This window comes from Mastomys coucha, unplaced genomic scaffold (genome assembly GCF_008632895.1).
Source record: "Mastomys coucha isolate ucsf_1 unplaced genomic scaffold, UCSF_Mcou_1 pScaffold12, whole genome shotgun sequence".
NCBI lineage: Eukaryota > Metazoa > Chordata > Mammalia > Rodentia > Muridae > Mastomys > Mastomys coucha.
In genome coordinates, this window is record NW_022196894.1 from 14,820,730 (window position 1) to 14,829,520 (window position 8,791).

Below are 8,791 nucleotides of genomic sequence, written 5' to 3' on the forward strand. Positions count from 1 at the left end.
TTTTCTTAAGGTAGTTATTTCTACTCTTTATTATATATATAAAGAGAGAGAGAGAGGCAGAGACAGAGAAGACAGAGAGACAGAGAGACGGTGGATCTAGAACTAAACCCCAAGCATTGGGTATGCTAAAGACACACTACCACTGAGCTACTTCCTCAGCAAATAAGAAGGAAGGTGTATTGGACCCATATTTTAGAAGTGTAAATAAGACCTAGGTGCCCAAACCCAAGAAGGGAAGCATGGTTACGTGCAGCAGGGTCTGAGGAACATGGGAAGCTTGTGGAATCAGTACAGTTTGGCATCAGAGCTTCTGCTCTGTCACTACTGGATGAGTGGCATCATTTTGGCTCTGTCATTACTAGATTTTCAAAGCTACCTTCAGTTTCCACATCCTTAAAAATAAGGATATCAACAGATATTGACCTTGGTGGCTTTCAGAAGAGACTCTTGTCTCAGTATGTGAACTCATAGCTCACAGACTCGCAGTTAAGCACTTGAAGGTCAGCTCTCTTGTCTCAGAGAGCCCTCCTTCTATCCAGTGCACTAACCATCGGAGGAGGTTCACCCACTATGTTTACCTGTAACCTCAGTGCTTCTGTGGTGAGACAGGGAACAAAAGACCCCCTGGAAGCTCTTCAGGCCAGCAAGCTTAACACATGCAGCGGCTAACTGAGACGACAGCACATCTCCTGGACTCTGGCAAACTCCTAGGACAGCTGTTCTGAACCTTCTCAATCTCATGTTGTTTCCCGTGCCCCACCATAAAATAACTCTTGTTGCTACTTCATAGCTGTATTTTGCTTCTTTCTGAATAGTAAATAGTGTGCACAACATTGGATATGTGCAATCCCAGGAAAGGATTGTTTGACCCCAAAAGGTGTTGAGACCCACAGGCTGAGAACCACTGCCTGCAAGAAAGCAGAGGGTTCTCATTAAAGTCAACCAAGAGCCTTTGGAAGAGTGATAGTGTGTTCCAGAAGACTGTTGTGACATTGGCTGCTTTGTGTGAACACATCTGGGATTACAGAGTAGGAAGAGAGAGAGATTCTGGATCAAGTTGGTGGATGGCACATTGGCCACAGAGACCTCTGCTAGCCTCTGAAGAGCTCCACAGAAGAGCCAGTTGGTGCCACTCCTAGCTAGATCTGGGAATGAAGGTACCCAAACTTGCCCGCTGGGAATTCCAGGTGGGAAGTCCAAAACCTAATTGGTTCCTACCTGGCATTTGCAGTGGGACAAGAAGTCTAGCCTGTTTGTGTCTGCTGCTTCAGGCTGGGCGGTGTTTCTTCACTCACTCACAGTGATTGAAAAAGGCCCTGCCCCCAATAGCGCGGGTGCCATGACTGAAGCCTAACCTCCACAAATGTCTACAGGCAGGGCTGAGTTGGATCTGAAGGGCTCAGAATTTGGGGAACCAGGGAGTAAGGGATGCCCTTGTGGCATCTGCTGCTGCCTTCTTTCAACAGCACTTTCCCACAGCCTTGAAACTGCTGGGGCTGCTGGGAAGGGAATGAACAGATAGAATAAGTATTTATGTGGGATCTATTAGACTAGCTTGCATGATATGGTCTAGGTAGTCCACCAATGGCTGTCTCACACTGGAGAGGCCACAAATGCAGTATTTGCTTAATCTATGATGGTATCTATCTCAGCAGTCCCAACATGGTGCTGAAGGCCTGGAGGATTTCCAGATTGCCATGGAAACAAAACACATGGTACCGGGTAAGCCACTAATGTCATCCCCACAGGTCTTATTGTTACTATTCATTGTGTCTTCCAACTTGCAAGGTATTCTCTTGCTGTGAGTTCCATCCCAGTTCACTGCCATTTGAAGCCTTTCCTGCTGGACCCCCGTGTCTCATGCTGGGGATACCTGAGCAGCCTGCTAATCGGTAGGCAGGAGCTGGTTGGGGACAGCGAGAGGAATGGAAGCAGATCCCAAGGCCAGACTTTCCTTTCAGCAGACCATCACACTGAAGATGTGTGGAAGCACAGCCCAGATTTCTCTGCTGCAGTCAGCTACAGAGCTTGATGACACAATGCTTCCAGGAGCTGCCAAAGGTGAGCTGGTCCAAGCAGGCAGCACATGTGCTCAGCTTGTGGTCTTTGCTGAGTCAGCAGCTCAGACATTAGCAGTAAGAGAAGACAGGACACAGAACTGTGATGAGCAAATATCTGGAAGTCCTTCATCCCTAATTACTCAGTAAGCATAAGCCATAGCCTGCACTGCCTGAAAAGCAGGAAGACACAGCAAGCTATAGGCATGAGGTGACACTCAGCTGAGGTGTGCTGGCATCCTTGAGGCCTGGCCTGGCCCTAACTCTCAGCTCACAGATGGAAGCCCAGAACAGTAATGAAGCCCTTGGTTTAGAAGAAGGAGACCCTGAATAAGACATGGCCCTGACAGGGAACCCAAATGGGTAGCTAAGGGACTGGATCCAAGTCCGACCTTCCCAAGTTCCAGGGTCTCAAAATGGCTCAAGGTTTCCTGAGTCACCCCAGTGGAGCTTCTGCTTTTGTGTTTGGTCTGGATGGAGGTGCAGGGCCCACTTCAACAACAACAACAACAGCAACAATGAGTTGAAATGATGGCTAAGCAATTAAAAGCCTTTCTTGTTTGTGCAACAAACCTGAGTTTGGTTCCCAGAACCCACAAGGTAGTTCACAACCATCCTTAACTCCAGTTCCAGGGGATCTGAAGCATGCATGCACATGATACACGCACACACACAAATACACACAGACACACAAATACACACAGACACACACAGACACATACACAGACACATACACAGACACACACAAACATATACACACAGAGACATACACAGATACACACACAGACACACACAAACACAGACACACTCAGACACACACAGACACATACATACACATACACGTACACAGACACACACACATACATACACACATATACATACACACACGTACACACATACATACACACATATATAAACACATGTACACACATACACACATACATAAACACATGCACACACATACACATATATACACACAGAGAGACACATACACAGACACACACACACACACACAAACTCAACGGGTTGTTTCAAATAGGATAAAATGACAATGCTTTAGTGAGACTGGGTGAGTTTTATCTCTTAAAAAAAGCAGGTTTGTTGGAAGAGCAGAACTGCCCTTCAGAAGAGGTTGCTTATTTATTTTGAGGCAGGCTTTCTCTGTGTAGACCTGGCTGTGCTGGAACTCACTATATAGACCAGCCTGGCCTCTCAGTGCTGGGACTAATGGTGTGTGTTACTAAACCAGCAAAAGAACTTTATAGGAGAATTATAGGCACATGGCTATAGAAAGCCATAATAAGGCTCCGAAGGGGGCATTCAGAGAATAGCCACCACATATAGACAGCATAGTGAAGGTTCTGAAAAGGCCCTGGTAGGTGGGGTAGGGGTGGGATGAGGGTGGGGCAGGAGAGGGGGAGGGGCTCTTTGAGGGTTAGTCTTCACTGGGTTGTGTGGGCTGAAAAGGAATGGCTACCATCACACAGGATGGGCAAGACTTTCTGCACTTGCTGGTCAGTGGTTAGCTGCTCAGAGGTATTCCAGTGGATGGGTCTACCCTTTGCAACTTCTAAGGAGGCCAGGTGTGAAGCCCAGCCCTTCGTGCTCTGAGAGTTCAGAGTGCATCCCCTATCCTGGAAACACTAGACCTGGAAGTCCTTTGAAGCAGCTCTAGACTGCTTCTACCAAGCCTTCAAGAACAGGACTGGCATAGAGAGCCCAGTGTGCTGGAGAGCTTATGTCAGCTCTGCACAAACTAAAGTCATTTGAGAGGAGGGAACCTGAATTGAGAAAATGCCTCCATAAGATTAGGCTGTAGGCAAGCCTATAGAACATTTCTGGATTAGTGATTGATGGGGAAGGGCCCAGCCTACTGTGGGTGGTGTCATCCCTGGGCTGGTGGTCTTGGGTTCTATAAGAAAGCAGGCTGAGCAAGCCATGTGGAGCAAGCCACCAAGCAGCACCCCTCCATGGCCTCTGCTTCAACTCCTGCCTCCAGGTTGCTTCCCTTTCTGATGGCCTATAAACTATAAGCAGAAACAACCCCTCTGTCCCCCAAGTTTGCTTTTGGTCATCATGCTCATTACAGCAAACAGGGATACAAACAGGGACTGTGAGGGTATGGTGGCCAGACTTGCAATGGACCAGAATCATATGGCTCCTCAACTTTCCTGACAATTTGCCTTATTAGAGTTGGGCTAGGACCTGGGCATCCAGGTAGTTCTTATGTGTCATCAAATTTGGGAGGCATGATGGTAGAACATAGAGTGGTATAGCACATAGTTGATGGAAATCCAAGCAGCCATAGACTACTTTACATCCAGGCTACATTCACATCCAGCCAGAGATCTCCACACGGGCCGTGTACAGGGCATCACTGCACAGCTGTTAGGTACCTGCATGTTGCTATCATTTTCTTCAGGTATGTATGCAAGGAGAAGCTGAAAGACTAGCAGCTGGGGTCTGGCTTGGCTCTCTTAGCTCCTGTGGACATAAACGGTTTCATAAGAGACCAGTCCCTGAGCAAAGTGAATTGAGAAAAAAGATCACACGTATGTCTATGAATGGATGAAACATAAGAATTGTTTTGGCTACAAACAACCAAATACCCCATAGCTATGATGGATCATTGAAGAGACAGCTGCTTCTCAAATGCCTTTTTTTCTTTCCTTTCTTTCTTTCTTTCTTTCTTCCTTTCTTCTTTCCCTTCTTTCTTTTTTTTTTTTTTGGGGGGGGGGTTTCTCTGTGTAACCCCGACTGTCCTGGAACTCACTCTGTAGACCAGGCTGGCCTTGAACTCAGAAATCCGCCTGCCTCTGCCTCCCAAGTACTAGGATTAAAGGCATGCACTACCACTGCCTGGCTTTTGGTTTGGATCTTAAATGTTTCCCAAGGGCCATGTGTTGGAGACTCACTCACCAGCCTGTGGCATTATTGGGAGATGGTAGACTTTTAAGATGTGTGTGCTTAGGGAAGAAAGGTCACTGGTAGCATGGCCTCAAAGTGGGTGCTGGGACCCCAGGAGCTTCTCCTTTTTGTTTCTCAGCTGTCATGCGGTGAATGAGTTTCTCCCAGCATCCACTTCTGCTATATTGTGCTGCCTTGCTCCAGGAGTGGGCAGCCATGCACTGGGGATCTCTGAAACCAGAAGCCAAAACCAAACCTTTGTTTACAGATGGTCATCACTGTAGTTTCCATATGACAACTGTAGTTTGTCATGTGACAGAAGACTAAACAGTGAGCAGATGACATTGGGAAGAAGGAGTCTTGTTCTGGAAGGATCTGGAAAATGGGCATTGGGTTACAGCAAAGGTCTTGTGGTAGCAGATGGCTGGAGCCAGTGTGGCTCAACACCACGTGAGAAGAGCGATAAGGGGAGGAAGACACATGGCCAACACTTCACAGGATGTATCCTCCATGGAAAAGAAAAATAGACAACAGAAAACTAGGGACCAGAGGGAGCCCTAGATGAGTGGGAAGGTCTCACTGAGATCGGAGCTGTGTCCGGAAGAATGAACTACCATCTAGGACTTTGCAGTTCAGCTGCTGCAGACACCACTGATCACACATGACCACAGGTGCAACCAGAAGGCAGCTCTGCACCTCCCAGGATTGATCTGTCATTGCTTGAAACTGCAGTGCTCTGGGTGGTTTGTCATGAAGCAGGAGGTAATTGTTGTGTGACACTATTTCTGGGGGACATGAAGAAGTCTTTGCTCATCCCAGACAGAGAGCACAACAGTCCAAAATTAAACTTGGTGAACCACTTAGATTTATTGGGGCTCCAATTTATTGGGAACAGAAATGACTCAAAAACAGTTCTTCGCTGAAGCCCACTTTATCACGGGCGACAGCTCTGTTATAAATCTGAGGTTGCTCAGAGAGTCACCATGACTGTCTTAGGGTTTTCATTGCTTTGAAGAGACACCATGACCACAGCAACTCTTCCAAAGGAAAACATTTAATTGGGGCTGGCTTACAGTTTCAGAGGTTTAGTCCATTATTGGCGTACAGGCAGACATGATGATGGAGGAGGAGCTGAGAGTTCTACATCTTGATCCAAAAGTAGCAGAGACAACTGTGAGCCACACTGGGTATAGCTAGAGCATATATATATATATAAGACCTCAAGGCCAGCCTCCACACTGACACACTTCCTCTAACCGGGTCACACCTCCTAATAGTGACATTCCCTGTGGGCCAAGCATTCAAACACATGAGTCTGTGGGTCCATTCCTATTCAAATCATCACAATGACCATGACCTAAAAGATATCTGAATCCCTGCAAAACTGAGTCCAACTACCAGGGAAGGGACCAGAGCAAGCTGAGAACAAAGAAGGCTCAGAGATACAATTCTGAGCGCAGGCATCAAAGCAGCAGTGGCATGTGAGGGCAGGGGCCATAGTAACAGCAGCTGCAGGGCTGGCAGGGACAGAAGGATATGGTTCCTACCCCTGGGACAGGGCCAGCAGATGTGGGGCTCCATGAGTGTTGATAGCTGCTGTAGGTGTGGGCTTCTTTGTATAATAATGCACATATTTTCATGTTCCTCTGAGGAGTGTCCTTCCTGTTAACATTAATGACTCCATGATAATCTGAAATAGCATGAGTCCAGGAGGTGAAGGTATGGCTAGTGTCTCAGTAAAATGGTAAACACTGGGACCTTCAGGACAACCCTTAAGGCTGTGGAAAGAACTCTAAAGACATGAGTTTGAAAATATATAATTTCTCAACCATGCAAATATATAAAGATGTGTAAGACCCCGATCCTTGGTCAGTGGTACTTACTTTGACTCCAGGCAGGAGGGGGAAACTGTAAGGAGGGTGTGGGACTGGGAAACCCCCTTAGGGTTCCTCAAATGCAATATGGTGTGAGACCAGGGTGTCTATATGGTTGGTTGAGGTCAGAGTGTCTGTATGGTTGGGTGTTAGACCAGGGTGTCTATATGGTTGGGTGTGGGACCAGGTGTGTCTGTATGGTTGGATGTGATAGCAGGATATCTGTATGGTTGGGTATGAGACCAGGGTGTCTGTATGGTTGGGTATGAGACCAGGGTGTCTGTATGGTTGCTGTGGTTCTTGGCTCCTCTGTTTTCTCCACCACATTTCCTTTCTGTTAATCATCAGGACCAGAAATCTCTAATTCTGTCAGCAGTGAGGGAACCAGAGGAGGACGAAGTCTGGATGTAGTGTTGACATCCCCAAGTGGGACCATCTCCAGCTCTGATCCTGAAACCCTTTGAGGGAGACAGGCAATACTAGTACCTTTTATAAACACAAGCCAAACAGGTGGACTGACTAGTGGATACAGAGACGAGTGAATGACTAACCATATTTTTTCTGTCATTCTGCAACTGAGTGTCCAGTGATTCCTTCCCTGCCTGGAAGCATGTATGAGAAGGGAGGAGCAACAGGCCATAGACATGGTTACAACCATGACTGGACAAGACTGTTCAAAATGCCCTGTGTCTGCCGAGGTCTTCCCACCCTCCTTTGGTGCTGCTGATGTTAGTCTGTGAGAATGCAGGAAGAATAGATTCCAGCCTTGGCCAGGACACAGGCTCATTTATTCAGGTGGACCCCATCACGTGTAACTAGCAGACAAGATGACTCAGTATTAGCTGGAACATGAGAAGTCACATAGGCAGCAGAAGGACTCAAGGGTGAGAAACTCCAGCTTTTTGTAGGACAGTGAGCCTGGGTGAGAGGCTCTTGGGGCCACTCTGGAGTCACTTTGGCTATGGTTTGAATATGTGTGTCTCCTAACATTCACAGGCTGAAATAGTAACCCTCAAGGTGCTTGGGGGGGGGGGGCAAGGCCTTTAAGAACTGTGAGTCTTTATGAGAGGGCTCCACAGAGCTCCGTTTCCCTTGTCATGAGAGGTCAGAAACAGATGCAGATTCGGGAAGCAGGCAGAATGATCTGGAGCTCTGAACTTGGACTTTGCAACTTTGAGATGTGTAAAAGATGAATTTCTGGTTGTTTAGGTGATTGATACCTGACGGATAACATCTTATTACTGTAGCCCACACGGAGTGGGATACTTCTGTATCCACTTCCTCAGGCTGCAGGGGATAAGGTTCTGCCTGCTAAGTGGCTTAAACAACAGAAATTAACTCTCTTCTGTCTCTGAAGGTTGGCAGTCCAAAGTCAGGGTGTCCAGCAGGTTCTTCCTAAGCTTTCTAGAGGAAGGTTCTGACACAGGGTGTCTCACAGAGATGGAGACCATCTCCTGACACCCCTGAGCCACAGCATCTGTTCAACTTTTTCTGCTTCAGGTCCTGTCCCCCATCTCATTTAAGCTTAATTACTTCCAATAGCTCCTAACTGCACATATAAGTCCATTGAAGAATATAGCTGTAATGTAAGACTGAGGTACGGTTTAGTCTGTAGCAGGCACACTGCAGTGAGCTGAGTGTGGGGAGGCTGGAAGCTAGGCCCCCTGCTACTCTCTCTCTTTTTAAAGCCACTTTATTCTAGGTGGGGAAGATTCAGGTTGAAGGCTCTTCTGGAGCTGAGAAGGGATCAGAGCATTCTCCTCTTTCCGAGATCCCCAATTTCCTGCTCCATGAAGAGGTGGCTTTTACTAACCTGAGGGTGTATCCTCTCTTCCCATTCACCAGGCATTTAAACGTGCACTACAAATCTGCTCCTCTCAGAGGCGAGTTGAGGTCACTCTCCCTCAGGGAGATGAGCCCACCAGCTAGTCCTGGGTTCTGACCCATGACTTT